General features: G+C 53.8%; 1 protein-coding gene across 1 annotated transcript in view; it reads right to left on the bottom strand.

Moving 5' to 3' along the window:
• Positions 1-9188, bottom strand: part of TBX5 (T-box transcription factor 5) — a 139668-nt gene extending 130480 nt beyond the window's left edge. Inside the window, exon 1 of the mRNA XM_074606090.1 lies at positions 9115-9188. The gene's annotated coding sequence lies outside the window, so the exon portion shown is untranslated. The remainder of the gene's footprint in view (positions 1-9114) is intronic.
• Positions 9189-17466: the final 8278 nt, after the last annotated feature.

Below are 17466 nucleotides of genomic sequence, written 5' to 3'. Positions count from 1 at the left end.
TACCCCTGCCCTGGGAACAGCTCTGCTTAGGAAACGGCGGCACCGGCAGCGCTGTTGGCAGAGATTGGCATTCCTTCTTCCAGCCCAGGCACGGCACAGCCGCGCGGGGCCAGCACAGCCCGTTCCTCTCCCGCCCCACACCTCCCCACCCCGGTGAGCCCAACCAGAAACCCCAGCACCACGCCCGAACAGCCTTGCAATAGGGTCCTTTCGTGCAGCCCTGTCAGTATTTACACATCTTGTCTTTTTTTTCTGTCCTCCCAAGAGTTTCTTCTTCACTTTGCAGTGATACCTCCAAGAGCTCCCATGAACCTGGCAGTGAAAAAGTGGACACCAGACACAGTTGTCATTATGCTGGTACTATAGGGTGGGAATGCCTGGAGAAGAGAAAGCTCCGGGGAGAGCTTAGAGTCCCTTCCAGTCCCTGAAGGGGCTCCAGGAAAGCTGGGGAGGGACTCTGGATCAGGGAGGGGAGCCATGGGATGAGGGGGAGCAGTTTTAAACTGGAAGAGGGGAGATTGAGGTTAGATATTAGGAAGACATTCTTGACTGTGGGGGTGGTGAGCCCCTGGCCCAGGTTGCCCAGAGAAGCTGTGGCTGCTCCATCCCTGGAGGGGTTCAAGGCCAGGTTGGACGGGGCTTGGAGCAACCTGGGCTGGTGGGAGGTGTCCCTGCCCAGGGCAGGGTTTGGAACTAGGCAATCTTTAAGGTGCCTTCCAACCCAAACCATTCTATGATTCTGCAAATGACACGGAATATAAGGCCAAAAGGAGCCGTTTGAGGCAACACCACCCCAGTTTCCTCCAGGCACAGCCATCCACTCTATTCTCCATGCCAAAGGGCCCACTGAATACCCAACTTCCCCCTCCTGCATCCATCACGCACACCACAAAACACTCCTCGATTCCCCACATTGCTAAAAGGCCTGAAATTCAAGAGACCAAAAGCCTCAAGATGCAACGTGCAATTAGCTGGGTGAATTCATGGCACACATCTCGCCCAGCGCCTAGATCACAAGGGATCCAAACCTACCACCGCTGCCACCTAATAAACTCCGCAGCAACCAGACTAACGAAGTCTGGGAGTAAAATCCTCCCAGCGATGTGTTGGTAGCTTCACTTGCCTAATCCCACAAAACTAGTGATGTGAGCAAACGTTCGAGCGCTGCAGCGAGGACCTGCACCCCACAGAACAGGTTCAGCTCGACTCCAAACGCTCGGGAAATCCTTTCTGCTTCTCTTCTGCATTTTCGCCTCCCAGAAATTCCTCCTCCCACAGCTAGAAAAATCCTGGCTGAGATCTTCGGCAGGTGTCAGGCAGTGCATTGCACTTCCCATCAAAGACAGCAGCAGTGAGACAGATTGACTCAGCAGGTACTTGCTATGGTTCAGCTGGAACTAAACCTCCCCGACAGAAAAGCAGCAAAATCCAAAGCGTTACAGCTTTGCTGAATCCCCAGACCAGAAGGGCTCCCTAGCAGGTTTCAGTTTGTCACAGAGGAAATTTATCCAGTGGGCAGCAATTTTCAGGATGCTCTCTAGAAACGGTACTGGGGGCAGCAAATAAAGGCTCTGAATTGTCATTTGGGGATGGGCAGGGGCAAGATGAAGCTTTTCAGAGATCAGGTGTCTCAGGCTTGTCGATCCCTTTCCAAGCCATGCACAACTGGATGCATCTATGGCTACCCAGGGCCTCTTTTCCCAGCAGATGTTATTTCAGCTCACGCTGGTTGCATCAAGACCAAAAAAGGGATATTTCTCCTGTGGCTAAAAATCTGGATAAAACACTAAGTTCAGTTATTCCAGTTCAAGCACGGGGATGAATTTCATGGGATGGAAGCTGCATTTCTCACCTGAAAGACCTGAGCCCTGTCCTGGGGTGTTACCACTGATGGCCACATACAAAACTGCAGCTTGTCCTGAGGTTTCCATCTAAAGGTTGGAAGGTTGAACGTTGCTCTTCTGAGCAAGGGGTCTTGTGGAGGAGCCTTCATCCTTTCTCTTTGACCAACTCCTAAGATCATGGGGATTCCGTCCTGTGCACCACCCATTGCTGCTGCCACCAGCAGGCACAGCAGCCAGCTCTTAGGCTCTTTTGAGGGCCCCAGCTTGTGTCCTTCAAAAAGCAGAGTCATTCAAGGGACCTCAGTCCTTCGACAGCAGCCACCGCTCTGGGAGGCAGGAGGCAGCAGCGTCTCGTAGATTCAAACAATAGGTTGCACAAGGGTTTTTTTCAGAGCGCTTGAAACCTGATGAGTAATTAACTCTGACACCCTTAGGTGTTATTAATCCCACTAAACAGGGGAGGAAACCTAGAAAGGAAACCAGACAAACCCTTGGACCCATTCCAGTTTGCCTGGGGAGCGAAGCTTGGCTTGGAAGAGCAAGCGCCGCTCGCCTCAGGCTGCACATGCAGTCCATATCAGAGGGAAGAGGGATGCAGCTTCCCTGTCTGCAGGAGAGCAGGTACTTCCCCGGCCGGCGGCAAGGTGCGAGGCAGGGAAGCAGCCTCGGCAGCCCCTGGGGGACCCTGCCCCGCAGCCCTCCCTGGCAGCGCTCGCCCTGCCCGCGGCACTGCAAAGCCTCCGAGATCTCATTGCAGTGCAGACCTTTGTGCCAGCATATCCCAGAAAGCTGAATTTGTGGCGGCTCCAGACAGCTCCTTCCCTGCCCGCCATTCCCCTCCTAACTGGCTTCGGCGGCAGCCAGCTCCTGCGGAAGGACCACCAGGCCAGGCTCATGCCACGGCACGGCCCAGTCACTGTTTTACACTTCCGCAGGTTAGTGATTTTTCCTATCTCATCCATCAGTGAAGCTCCATTCATTAAAGCCTCCACAGGAGCTCAGCGGCACCCCAGAGAAGCGCTGCTCAGCTGTAATCATCCACAGCTTCCCATCCCTCCTGTTTTCCCAGAGACTGAGGGCCAGGAAGTATGGGCCATCAGCACATTGTGGGCTCTACAGTCCCCTCAGAACCTTGGGATAAGACCCATTTGCACCCTGAGAAACAAGCACAGCTACCACTTTTCCCTCCAGATAACATGGAGTTAGTTATACTGGGACCTCTATATCTGGCTGGGATCCTACTTCTAATTGAAATAGCAACCATAACTGCAACCAGGACACAAGACATTTGTTGTCCCCTTGCAAAGTCAGCCTTTAAAGTCCCCTTACGAAGCAAGTGGTGGTAGAAAGGAAGGGCACCTTGCTTCAGCATCTCAGCTAGAAGACAGTCCCTTGAAGAGCAGCCCTGAAGCCAAGTCCCACCATTCAGGCCAGCAGACACCAGGAGTCTACTCATCACAGGGCCACATGTGTCATTGACCCTAACATTGACTTCAGGTGTAATTGCTAATTTGGTTTTAGATGGAAGGTGCTGTTTGTGGGTTATCCAGCACTACAAGAAATCTGGCCAGTTCTCCAACCTGATTAGGACTGCAGCACTCAGATAACATGACCTCCATCCAGGATACAGAGCCACCTGCATGTGCCAGGTTTGCTAGGCTGCCACCCATTTCAGCAATAGGTGCTGAGATAGGACATGACACTAGAAGAGGGCAGCTCACGCCATTCCTATAGGGCATGGCACTAGAAGAGGGCAACTCACGCCATTCCTCCGAGGAGGCACCGCACCTGCCTGCGCCCCGGAGCACGCCCCCATGGCACAAGACCCAACAGAAGGTGCTGTGAAAGATGAGTCCGCGTGGGAGCCCTGGGTGCTCCCCTTGTTCTTTCCCAGCAAGGGTGTTCCGGCAGTTGGCCCCTGCCAACCCCAACCCTTCCCCGGAGCAGCGCGATGGCCGGCCAGGTGCCTGCTGGAGGCTGCCCTCCCCTCACTCCCTCGGGCCCCACAGCCTCAACCGGCTTCTTCCTGGGGCCATCTAGTGGCATATTTTAATATAGTTCCTTAAAACATAAGCACGTTCACCTGGGGTTTATGCAAACATGGGCTCGATGAGAGTTTGATGTGTGTCCTTCTGCATCTGAGCACAAACCGGGATCTCTAGCACAGCCACCACCTCCAGCACTGGCTCCCCAGCTGCCTGCCAGCACCAAGCCCTTCCTCTGACAAACCAGGAGCAGCATATGCTCCCTTTCCTCCTCTATTTACTATCCTTATGTACAGAGCATATAAGGTTTCTTAATCCAAGAAGATGCTTTCACCAAGGCAGCAGGCTGATTAATTGTGAGAAAACCATCCATGTCACCCAGCCTGGCACCTCGCAGTCAGGTCAGAAGGATCAGGACTACTAACTCCAAGAGTTTTTTCTCCTTCAAAGTTAAAGACTTCAACACCTACGCCTCTACATCCATTCTTTTGTTAAAGCAGACATTCTCCAAATTACACTTCACATAATGCGTATATAGCCATTTCTGCGCGCTAAACCCTGCATCAAAAATAACCTCCTTCCACTTAAAGCGATTTAAACAGAACAAAAGATTCCTACAAATCCCATCCAAGACTAGAAAAAGCATTCCTAAATCTAGATGAGGCTACACCAGTATCAGATCAGTGAAATGACCTCTGACCTCTTCTCCCTGGTGACAAGTGATAGGACAAGAGGAAACGGGTTCAAGTTACATCAGGGGAGGTTTAGATTGGATATTAGGAAACATTTTTTCACTGAAAGGGTTATTAAACATTGGAATAGGCTGCCCAGGGAGGTGGTGGATTCACCATCCCTGGAGGTGTTTAAAAAAAGGGTAGATGGGGCACTGAGGGACATGGCTTAGAAGTGGCTTTTGTCAGGGTAGGTTAAAGGTTGGACTCGATGATCTTAAAGGTCCCTTCCAGCCTCAGCAATTCTATGATTCTACGATTCTAAATGCTAATGGTTTTCCCCCACACACAGCGGTTGAGCAAAGTACTGATGTCTGCAAACCCTGGCCCCAAAAGAAGCCAGCCCCAACAGATCTGAGTCACTGACATGGCATGAACCAGGAGGACAAGGGCAGCCCTACTCCTGCACACAGGTCACAGCTGTGTAACAAGGGACTCGGGCCAGTTGTCCCCTTTATATGCAGGAAGAGATGTCAGCAGACACTGGAAAAGAGTTAGTTGCAGAGCACTGCTGGCTCACCGGGGGAAGCAACACCATTTCTCTGGGCACAACCTCTCAGAGAGCAGAGGAGATTGATTTCTGAGCCCCAGAATAGCCAGAGCTGTGACCTTCACCCCCTCCCATTGCTCTGCTCCCTCAATGCCAAGGCAGAGGTCTTGAGACTATATACCCTTTGTAAACCCAGTAAATGGCTCTTCAGCCCTCAGCTGTAAGACATGTCCATAATGAACTCCCCCCCTCTCCATCTGGGACTGATAGGTCACCAGTAAGCCATCAGGAGGCCGGCATTTATACAATGGATTGGGGGCAGGTGTGTTGTTCCTGCCTCATGCCCTAACATAAAGACAGAAGATATTATTACACTTCTAGTCTTCACCAACATTTATGTAGGCAGACACTGTTGGGAACATAACACAGCCTAGAAAGTTGTGTTGTTCGCTCCTACGTACAACTTCTCATTTTTCTAGCAAATGAAGAATGAATCCAGTACGTTATATTTCCTGGGAAAAAAAATACATATTTATTTCCTCCAGTGATCAGGTATCTGGTATTGCCTTGTGGCAAGGATAAGCACATTCTGCAGCCCAGTGACAAAAGGCAAAACAAGCAGCAGTATCTACAGCTTTGAAGATTGCAGTGCCAAATGAGACCCTTCAGAGGGATTATTAACTACCAGAATAGATAAGTGAGGGTGTCTCCTACAGTCTTAATATCAAGTCAGGATGGCCCTCCGGAAGATCTTGATCAGGCTTAAACCGGAGCAGCAGAATGAAGCTGAACAACCCATAACACAGAAGGTCAGGTTAGAACAAAGCCAGAAGGGATCAAATGATCCTGTCAGTTACATTCCCTCACTGCACGGGGAGAGTAGCAAGGACCAGGACTTGTGAAGTGAGGTTGGTGCTCAGGATGCTCCGGCAGCCTGGCCGTTTTCCTGCTAGTAGACAGGCTGGGATCTACTCTTCCAGGACTGCTACCTCCTCTCCTGACACAGGCGGGTACACCAGCAGCAGGGCTCCCATCAGAGGGCTGCTCCTGAGCAAGATTAGAAGTCAAAAGCATTCCTTGGCAATGCCTTCCCAAGGGGATATAATGCAGGTCTTAAGTTTGAGACAATTCCAGGAATAACACCAAGGCTATTGGAGCCCAGCTTTTCCCATCTTGTGTCTGAGTAATGTGAGTCACAACAAGCTAGAGCAAGCATCACCCAGGGAGCTACCCACCAGTCTCATACTCCTGACCCTTGAAGGTTCCCTACTCTAGGTCAGGTTGATTTTACCCATCCCTTTTCCAGCACCAGGCAACAGGTTAATTGATGGAGCTTAGGTTCAGGTTCAAGATCAGGTCTCCCTGAGTTTAGGCAGACCTTCTGCTAATCCCAAATGGCAGAAATTTGGACTGGCCTGCCTGAACCAAGTCATCCAGCCAAAATAAGCTTCACATTCTTGAGGGAGTGCTACCTCCATCACCTTCTCCGCACCAAAGAGAGGGGCAGCCTGTACAACAGAGACTCTAAACAACCAGACATGCCCTGTCTTGGGGCTCTGTTGGACACAGACAGCCAAGGGGACACAGCACATCCAACATATACACAACATTTCTGTTCCTCTTGGACCCGTTAAAGGCTGATCACCCTCAAGACCTGCAGGCAAGCCCCCAGATAAAGCCTCTGCCCCTCTATTTGCAGTTCAAGGCTCACGTCTGTGCACAAGCTGTAAGAGTCAGATGCAGCCATGCTGCCCACAGGAGATTTTTCCAAGTCCAGGGCTCCTAACACAACCAACAGCTGGCGCAACACCAGACTTAGCTGGTGGGAGAAGTGCCCACCCCCAGGAAGCTTTGCTATTAAGGGATCTGAGCAAAAAAAAAAAGTCTTAGCCAAAGTTATGGAATCCATCCTTTAGCACACACTCTCGTGCTTTTAAGCTGCCTAATCATTTGATCCAAGATACTGGCATTTTTCATGCCCACACCACCGGTTCTCTGCAGTGCTGGGAGAGGAAAGCCCTTCCCAAAGTCTTACTACATCTTCAGATCCCCCCCACAAGCTTCAGATCACTCACAGTTGTATCTACAGCCAAGGAGCCCCACTGCCCCAAGAGCCTCTGTGGTCAGTGAGTATGGATCACGGACACTTTGAACCCTCCCTCAGGAGGGCATCTCCTTCCACCACAGCACAAGTCACCAAGCAAACAGGTTTTTAACCAGAATCCACAGCTAAACCCAAATCCAAGCTCTAGTATCTTCAGGAAAAGGTAGATTTCAAAAATATTGCAGGAATAAGGCTTATTTTCAGTAAAGCTAACAGAAACAGGTCTTACTCATGCAAGAGCCTCATTTAATAACTCTAGCAGGAGATCTCATGATTATTTCCCCATGTTCTTCAGAGCCAGGACATGGAGTTGGGCTGCCCAGCTCAGTTTTGCAGACCATTGAGCACACCACGATGAGAAGGGGGGAAAACTGAGGCCGTCAGACACATCAACAACCAGCAGAGTGAGAACCCAAACTGAACAGCCCAGCTTTGGTGACCTTGATTCAAGTCTCTACTCAGGCACTGCACAAGTCACTGACCTAGTTCCCAACCCATTTTGCAGTTAAACTTCCCATCACAGAAAGTGTAGCTTCCAAGCTGGGCACAGGGAGAGCAGCACATCGGGATATTCAGCCAAAGCTGCATGTTATAATAAGAGAATAGTTGGGAGTAACAAAAACAGACACCAGAAAAATAAGATGGCTTCATCCAGTCTTTCCTTCCACATCCTTCCAAGCTTTTTTTTTTCTTCATTTTGTTACATTAAATCTCCACGGAGCAACATGTTGCTTTTAAGTCAAAAGATCAGAGTTCCCTGGGAATCATTCTTAAAATTTTTCTAAAAAACAATCTTTATTTCTACTTCATTCCAGACCACACGAGACCACAGTGTTGAGTAAGACCCAGAAGCTCCTGTCACAGCTACTGCAATGTTCCCGGGTGCTGGTTACTGACAGCACTTGCCCCAGAGCACCCACAGCCCCAAGTGGCAATCGTTATCAGCAGCTGACTGCCCCAGATTTACCGGGGTGTGCCTCACCAAGGATGGAAAATTACACATTGATGCTTTACCTGACTGAGGTCCTTAAAAATAAGAAACACTGTAGGTAGTTTGGGGACTTCTCACATAAGAAAGCAGGTGTTGAACGGACCAGCCAGGCTGGCAGATACATGCAGGATGATAAAAGGCTGCCAGGCCAGCTAGAGGCAATGTGTCACTCGTTTATCAAGTTCCTTCCCTTCCAGCTACGCTCCTGACTCTGGAGCGGAATCTTTGCCACACTCATCCCTGAGTTTCAACATCCTCCCCAAATCCAGGCCGCCTCCTTTGTTGTCTAGCCAAGGAACTCCAAAAATCAAAGAGCACAAGAGACTGATTCTACAGGACCCCATGTATAACTCAAATCCTTTCACATCCACTTTCAGGTGCAGAAGAGATTGGCTACAATCCCTCTGCAAGGACACATTGGCACCTGGGGACCAAAAACCAGGTTGGGCTTGCTTAGCCTTAGCTTGAGTCCCACAGACAAGCAAAGGTAAGTCTGGAAGAGCCCCAGCAGGGAGTAACACTAGCTAGATATCTGCTCAGGCACCATGGAAAAACCTGGACCCCCTGCTATTCTTTGACACGTTGCCCAACTGGCACTCACAGCCACGAGGTGAAGGCCAGCAGACCCAGTATCAGCTGAAGGACCCAGCAATCCAGTAGCACCAGAGGGAGCCTCTGCCAGCCCCCCCCCACACACACCCCCTCAGGTTATCATACACACAGACTGAAGATTTACACAGAGCAGCTTCAGTTCCACGTAAATCACGTTGCTTGTGTCAATGCTCAGTCCTCACGGAAGCAGAAACCAGAAGCGCCAAGTCCCTGGAGCCCTCTGAGCCCCAGGGAAGGCACATCCAACCCAGCAGTTCTTCCTCCAGCAGAAGACCCACCTCCCAGCTCTCCAGAACAGCAAAGAAACCACACAGCAGCCATTTCCAAACGCCCGTCGCTTCCCACACAGCCTCCTACCTCCAGAGCGGATCCAGAGCTCCCTGTCGCAGGTCTTCTTACCAGCCTCTCCCACCTCACAGCTCCTCCAGCACCACAGCCTTCTGGAAAAGATCTTTCCTCATCCCTGGCCAAGCTTATAAAGACTCTGGGTCCCTCTTCCACCTTGCAGCAAGGTCACACCTTAATTTGCACTTTATCAGTCGCAGCTGGTCCCTGTTGCTCCTGCTGGGTAATGGCTCGTACTGGTGCAAAGCCCGAGGTCTGCAGCACGAGGGGTGACACCGTACCAAGAGGGGCCTCGTAGGGATGCCAGCGATGCAGCAGGGGGGCCCTGAGGCGAAGCTTTGTGTGGGCCCACGGCCGGAGACTTGTCAGGTCCCACTCACAGCTGGGGAAGCATTTTGGGGGGGAAGTTCAAGTGATACTCTAGGAATAAAGGGCGGCCTTCAAAGCCCTGGCTGTCTGAGCCCACAGAGCGTCGTGTCCCCCCACTATTTTTCCGTGAGAAAGAGCATTTAGCCCCAAAATGGGTGTCATTTCTGTCCCAGCTCGTTTCAACGCAGGAGAGTGGGGTGAGCCCCGATGCGCACGGTGCTCGGGGGAGAGCTGGGGGAAGCACCCAGGTCCCCAAGGCGAGAGAGCAGGTTGGAAAACATCACCCTCCGTCCCTGCGTCCTCAGGGCAGGGGACACGAAGGTGCTCACCCGAGCCCAGAATACACGGCCAAATCGGAGCCTGGCTGTCATTTCTTCCGTCAACTGCTCACATTAACACCTACAACTCTGATGGAAACAGTTTTCGAAGGGAAACCTTTGTGCACTCGGAGTGATCTCACCCCCTGACTGCACCGGGGTGATGTGATTTAAGAGGAAGCCGAAAAAGCAGCAATTGATTACCCTTAAAACAGGGCTATAATCCAATAAATAAATGATAAATCAGCATGTCTCCTCTGAGCAAGGAGCTGGACTCACAAAGTCCCCCTCCAAGGAGCGAACAGAATATGCATTATCCGAACCGCTCGCAGCTACCCAAGTGGAAGGAGCAGCTGTGCCTTCATGTTCCCTGACACTTTTTCTTGTGCTTTACACCATCCTCGCTGAAAACGAAGTGATTTGGACTTGAGATAACTCATTAAGGAAAGGCAGGGAAGGCTGTTTTCCAGGTTACCTAGCCCCTGTCAATGCAGATCGCAACTCGGCACACACGGAGCGAAGTGGGGTTACTTCGATGCATCTCAAATTAATCCTTCTGCTCCCAGCGAAACTTCTGCCCTGGCAATTGTGAATTCCCCCCGAGCCCCGCTCACACAGCCTCACTAAACATTTGCCGTGCGGCTGCACCACCATCATCCTTGTCTCCCCTACCCGTCGCTCCTGGAATCACTGAGACTCCGAGGGTTTAACTCCTTCAAAAACCTTTCAGGCGGCTGGAAGCCGGGAATTACCTTCGGCGGCAACCCTGCCCGTTCCCTCCCTGCCAAACAGCTCTGCCGCCGCCGTGCACACACACAATTCAGGGGCCTTAATGAGAGCGCGCCCCAGCCTGGGCAGGGACAATAGGCATTTCTCATCACTCGTCAGAGACAGTCGGAAAGTAGGACAGCACTTTATTTGGAAGCTCGGCTGGACCTGGAAAGCCACTTCCCTCCAGGAGCCCCGGGATAAGGTCCTCTTTGCTCTGGTCCAGAAGTTTCACAGAAACATATGTGTCTGCTACCAGTTTCTTAAGGGGGGGCAAGTGTCTATTATTTATTTAGTTGTTTGTTTGTTTATTTATTTATTTATTTTGTCCCTGGGAAGGCTTTCGTCCCCGTTGTGTGACCACTGCACATTAAAAGGCAATCAATATCATTCCCATTGTTTACCCTGAAGTTTGATGCATGTCTTCCTGCTTTTACATCCTTGTTCTCACATTTTAGTGCCCCCCACCCCCGTTCCAGTTCCACCAAAGCAAGTTGATCTCTGTCCCAGAGCGAAATGGCAGTTTCTGGTGCAAAATACTTTTCTCATGAGGGAGGAGACAGAAAACAGAAGTAAGGGTATAATAAGACAAAATGCTGATGAAGAATAGCTTTGTGCGTGTGTAAGAGAGCAAAAAGTGTAAGACGAATAGGAAGAGCATGACTATAACTATGAAATAAAATGTAAAAAGATTGGGTTTGTGCCTGTGTGCGCATTTGGAAATGTGCATGAATGAACATGCGGTGAGGCTAGCATATGAGAAAAGACAAAAACATGGCAGCAAAATAGCTCGGTACATGTGGATGTGAGAGGGGGCGGGGGGGGGGGGCAACAGACACACAACAGGACAAAGAAAAACAGGCCTTGTGCCATGCAACCCACCCCATGGGTGCAACTGGGGGAGGGCGGGAGTTCATTTGAAGAGCCCGCCTGCTCTGAGCGCAGCTCCACACACCCCTGTAAAACTTTGGGAGGTTTCCTACAAAAACTGCCAGGCCTGATGCCGCTTCCCTATGGATGCCCAGCACTGGGGTTCTCATTCGGAGTTCACTCAAGTGACCAGGAGCCGTCGTGTCGGTGTTGATGGCGTTCTTGCATGCGTGCTCTCAGCTCCCCCCCCGCCCCCGCCATGATTATAAGCCGACAGAAGGAAGGTGGGCGCGTAGGATTTCCAGGAGAGGCTCTTCTTCCTCAGGCGCTGAAGAAGAAACACTTTCAATTCGTATCTTTTCCTTTTTAGTGCTGCTGCTGGCATCCCCAGCGCTTGTCACGCCCAGGCAGTTGGGGATCCCCTGTACATACAGAGTCCCATACACCCCCCCCCCCTTGCCAGCCTTAGGGAGATGCCTCCCGGGAGGGGTCCGGCCGGCTGCGGGGGACCCCCAGAGCCGAGCCCTGCCCGTGCTGCCGGGCTGTCCCCACCAGGTGGCACTCCAGGAGCGGCTGAGCGACACGGCCCAGGGACCGGCCCTGGCTCCCCCGAGCCCGGCCGGGGGGGACACCCCCCGCAGCAAGGCACCCTCCTCGCCTCCTCCTAAACATGCGGGCGGATGGTGCGGGGCATCCAGGTCCTGCCTGCTGCCGTGATTTCATCAGTCCTTCATTTCATTATTTGGCGATTTGGGGGATTCAGGACGGCGTGGGGCGGGGGGGGAGGTGGGGGGGCCGAGGCTTGAGCTCCCTGCCCGCACCGCTCTGCCCGCTGCCCGGAGCCAGCCGGGGACAAACCGGGGTCAAGGGAAGCCCTTTCGCACCCCCCCGTCCATCCTCCAGACAGCAGAAATTTGGAGCCGCGGGATGCCGGATTGGGATGGGAAAAAAAAAAAAAAAAAAAAAAAGGAGGATGAAATTTATGTTTTATCTCTTTTCCCCATCCCGCCCCCGGTTCAACAACATTTGGCAGAGGGAACGAACCAAAAAGCCGGTTGTAAAAAGGGATGTGAACACAAGCACCGGGGCTGCGGGCCGGCAGCCGAGCGGGGTGACTCCCGCATGCTCCCCGCTGCCGGAGGGGCGACGGGCAGGGACACCCCGCATCCCCCAGAGCTGCCCTGGGGGTGGCGAGAGAGCCCGGAGCTGCTCGGCGAGGTGGTGATTGCGGAGCTGAATGTAGCCAGGACACGCCACGGCGAAGATAATGCAAAACTAACCCAGGCACAGACACCAAATACACCGGTCAGAGCCGCCCGGCCCCAGCCCGGGAGTATCGCTGCGCTCGGCCGGGCGGGACAGAGCCTGGGAAAGCCTTGGGGAAAGGTGGGGACACACACACACACTTGTGTGCGGGCTGCGGGGGCCGGGACACACCGTCCCCGGTGTCCCACACCGCACACGGCTTGTGCGGAGTGAAAGGAATGCGCCCACAGCCTCATCTTTTCTCACTGTCTTTATATAACGAGACATTATATATATATGCGCGTGTGTTTGAACTACATAAATATTTGAAATACATAAAGCTGCTTAGCGCTTTAGACGTATTATGTAGGCAGAGAGCTGTATCTAAATAAAGTCATAGACGGCTACGGAGAGGCTCTGGAGCTATGCACATGGTATGTCTGCAATGGCAGAAATGCCTGCGTGAAAGCGGAGCCGCTGGATGCGGGTGTCGGGAGCCGCTGCCCGGCTGCACCCTCCGCTCCCCGCCGGGGACGGCGGCAGCTCGTCCCGCTCCCCACCGGCTCCGGCGGCTGCCGGTGCTGTTGGGCTTCTTTTGGGTTTTGTTGTTGGTTTTTTTTTTTCCCCCTCCGTAATTGTTAAGAACGTTGCGGGGGAAAATTGTTCATTAAATTAAAAAAAAGAAGCAGGTTCATTAAATGAAGTCTCTGCTGGCCCGAGAGCCGCTTTTCCCGGGAGCAAACCTTTCGGGGTGCAAACCAGAGCCCCGCTTTCTCGGACAGAAATCAGCCGCTTTTTTCGGGGTCTGGGAGAGGGGGGAGTCGTCGCTCTCTGCGCTCCCACGCGTGTTCCCCCTCTCCGTGTTTCACCGGGCAACCCTCCTGGGACAGGTTATTCCTCCGCTTCTGGACGGGTTCCTGTTAAGAAATCATATTGAGAACAAACTAAAAAGCCACAAGACCACCACCACCACGGTGGTGCGGCTCTGGGGTTAACCCCCCCACTAATGACTGACGGCTGGTGCCACTGAGACAAATAAATACATCGTAAGGAGGGCAATGGGTCGCGAGTCGTTTTGGCCCTAAGGTGAGATTTAGCAATGACCGCCCATTAAAACAAGCTTTTCACTTTTCCTAGGGGTAGCCCCTACCCCCCACTCGCTCCAGCAAAAGGAGCGGAGGAGCCTCCTGACCTGTCTTACATTTGTATTTAAGGTTTGAGAGGTTTGGGGTTTTTTTCTTTCCTCTTCGTTTTTTTAAGCTCGGAGTCGGGAGAAATGGAAACCGTCTGAAATAGGACTCGGGAGAGCGGAGGAGTTAAAAAGCGCCCCTCAAAAAATCCACGGGGAAGGCCCCGAATGGTCAGCAAGGGAAAGCCGGAAAAAAAAAATTAAATAACAATAACTTTCAAGAAACCTGTGAAAAATAAATGGGAGAGCGCCTAGGAAAAGTTCCACGGCGGGAGGGAAATAATCCTGGCGGAATATCGCGGTGACAAATTTCCCAAGGAGCGCGATGGGGCAGCGCGATGGCGGGGGGGCTGCGGCGGGAACCCCCACCCCCCCACACCCCCCGCCGAGGGACTCCACGTTTTGCACAAAAGCTTGGAGCAAACCCTTCCAGCCGCCTCCTCCTGCCCCAAGAAAGGCTCCTTATTTCACCCAGCCTTCAGTGCAGTCGGTGGGACGCCCCAACCCGGACCCACACACACACCCCGGCTGGTCCCCCCCCCTTCCCTGGAGCCGCTCCGCTCGTACCTTCACTGGAAGGAGCAGATCCGGGGGGGATAAAGCACCCCTGGCTTTTTCTGGCGACCTAATTTCCTTGATAACTTTATTTTGTCAGTGCCGCTTTGACGGCTTGCAAGGAAATAAAGCTTGAAAGGATTTCGGAGAGGAGAGAAGTCGGAGGCGGGGGGGGGGGGCTACTCCGGGAGGGGAGGGGGTCGGGGTGTCCGTGGGGTCGGGTCGGGCTCGGCACAGCCCAGCCCGTTTGCCATCAGGGTGTTTTGGGTTGTTTTTTTTTTTTTATCTAATGCCATGTTGAAAAGCGTCCTTGTCTAAGAAAGGCTTTATTTTGGTGGGATGAGGGGAAGCTAAATTTAGTGAGCCCAAAGTGAAATTCAGCTGGAATTACGGCCGCAGTTACCTGCGCTAGAGGTCGAACTCCGTTTCGGCTGAGAACGTTTAAAAAAAGAAATAAAGTATTTTCTCCAGAATGATTAAATCATTTAAAAAAAAAAAAATTTTTTTTTTAAAAGAGATGGATTAGAAAAGTGAAAAACCCAAAGGTGGTGTTTGCGGGCTGAGTTCCCAAGGAGGAGCGGTGGCAGATGAGGAGGGTGCAGCCCCCCGAGCCCCGCAGAGCCCCTCACCCGGCCTCGGGGCTCACCCTGCCCGCAGCGGGCGGGGGGAACCCCCCGCAGCCCTCCGCGTCCGAGCCGGAGCCGGGAGCTACGCTAGCGCCTTGAACGGCCACTTCAAGCTCAGGGCTTCGCCTCGCCGTGTTTTTACACGCCTTAATTGTTCACTAATAACGTGGGGTTTGGGGAGAAGCACGTGGGAAGTTTGGGGCCGGCTGGAAAAAAAAAATTAAAAAAACTAAAAATAACCAAAAAAAAAACCCCACAAGCCACCAAACCAACCCCACGCATCATCCTCCGGAGCTGGCTCACTGGGAGCCGCTGGGTTTTTCTCTCCGCCCGCGGTCCGGAGGGTTCAGGTGTGAAGGGCCGCCCCCGCAGCGCTGGGGAGAGGGATGCGCGGAGGGGCTGGCTGCGGGGAGAGGTCGGGGTTGGGGGGGGGTGTCAAGGCCATAAGGCCATGCGGGCTGGAAAGTCCCTGTGAGGGGCTGTTTGCTCCCCTGGGGAGGTGTCTGTACAGTGTGTAAGGAGGGGGGGGCGGCTTGGGGGTGCCACCGTGCCCCCGGGGATGAGGTTTTTTTTCTTTGCAAGACGGCTGTAGGTGCCGAAGGAGGAAGGGTGGTGGGGTTTTTTTTTTTCCCCTCTCCGTTTCCCCCTCCTCTCAAACTCACCCCCAACCCCGCCGTCCCGGCGCCTCCAACACGGATCCGCCCGCCCGGCTGCCCCCGCTGTCCCCCTCCCTCCGGGGGCCGGGGTGACAGGGAGCGGGGCGGTGCCCGCAGGGTGCCACGGCTGCTCGCCACCGCCGTGGCAAGCACCAGCGCCTCAAGGCAAGAGTCACATCAGCCCCTTGCCCCTCCCGAGACAACAAACACCCCGTCGGTCCGTCCGTCCAGCTCCCAGCAATGCGCGTCCGTGCGCGGAGCTCCGGTGACCGGACCCTCGGACCGGGCTTCCCGGCAGCAGGAGCTGCAGAACCGGGGTTGGGGGTGCTCTCTGCCTGCCCCCCACCCCCGCACACCCACGGGCACACCGAGGCGGCGGGGTGTTCCTCGGCCCCGCTCTTGCCGGGGGCATTTTGGGGGGCGCCCGTCGGAGCGCGGCCCGGGCCCCGCTGCCCACCCGGGACGCGCAAACTCCGCGGCTCCGCGCTCTTCCCACCCGGCGCGGCTGTGTGAGCTCCGCAGACACACGGCAGCTAAATTTCAAGCAACTCCTTTCTTTTTTTTTTCTTCTTTTTCTTCTTTTTTTTTTTTTTTTCCTCTTCTTTGCCTTCCCAAAAATCGTTTCCCGGTGCAATCCTGCAGCCCGGGGCGAGAGAGGAGGCGGGATGGTCCCTGCTTCCAAGACTTTTACGAACAATCGTTAAAGAAATTAACCTTTTTTTTTTTTTTTTTTTTCCTCTCCTCTTTTTTCCCCTTGTGCGGAGGCCGGAGAGGTCCCTTTGATCTGCGAGGCCTGGCGTGCTCCGAGCCCGCACGCCGGCTGTGTGCGGGGAGGGGGCCCGGCCGCCGCGGGACCCTCCCCCCCGCCCCCATACACACAAACCCTCGGGACGCGAAAGGGGAAGGGAGGAAAAAAAATTTTAAAAATAAAATAAAATAGAATAAAATAAAATAAAATAAAATAGAAGGGCGGACAGGGTACGGGAGATCGACCGAAGGGCTTAAATATTTCATATTCCTGGAAGCTGCCAAGGCCAAAAACAACACCACGCCTCCCTCGGAGTGTTTGCAGAGGGCAGGAGCGTGTGTGCGTGCGAGGGGGCCGGCGGGGGGGGAAGGGGGGGTCATAAATTTTCACTTGTAATCAATCAATAATTAACTAATAGCGGAGCGTGGGCCGAGCGGGCCGGCAGGAGGGCGGCGGCAGACGGTCGCCCCGCCGGGGTGTCAGTGTCCGTGTTCCCCCCCTCCCCGGGTGTCGGTGTGCCCCCTCCCGGGCCGCTGCGGGTCTCCCCCCACGCCAGACCCACGCTCCTGCCCTCTTTTCCAGAGACTTTGGACTCGGGGTTTTTTACCCGTGGGTAAAACCCAGCTCTGCTCCCAGATAGCTCCGCCGCGCTTCCCAGCCGGGGGTCGGGAATATGGGGGGGGGGAGGGGGGGGATTCTGGCTCACCGCCCCCCCCACACACTCCCACCACCCAAAACCCCCGGTGGGTATCATGCCCCCGCTTCCCACGGCCCGTGGGTCCCCTCGGGGGCCGCTCCGCGCTGCTCGGGCTGCCCGGGAGGTGGCGCCGGCGACCCGCAGGACCCCCCCCCCCCGCCTCCGTCGCCGGACACCCCCCCCTACACGCACACACACCCAGCGCCGGGTCGCCTGCATCAGCCATAAAACCATTGAGGATATCAAGACAGGCGCCAGGTGAGTAATAGACAGGATAATCCAGAGAGATTGCTCGCTGTTTACCTCCATCCACAAGCGCCACAA

The sequence above is a fragment of the Larus michahellis genome, chromosome 13, assembly GCF_964199755.1.
Source record: "Larus michahellis chromosome 13, bLarMic1.1, whole genome shotgun sequence".
Lineage (NCBI taxonomy): Eukaryota > Metazoa > Chordata > Aves > Charadriiformes > Laridae > Larus > Larus michahellis.
This window is presented reverse-complemented; position numbering and strand designations above follow the sequence as displayed.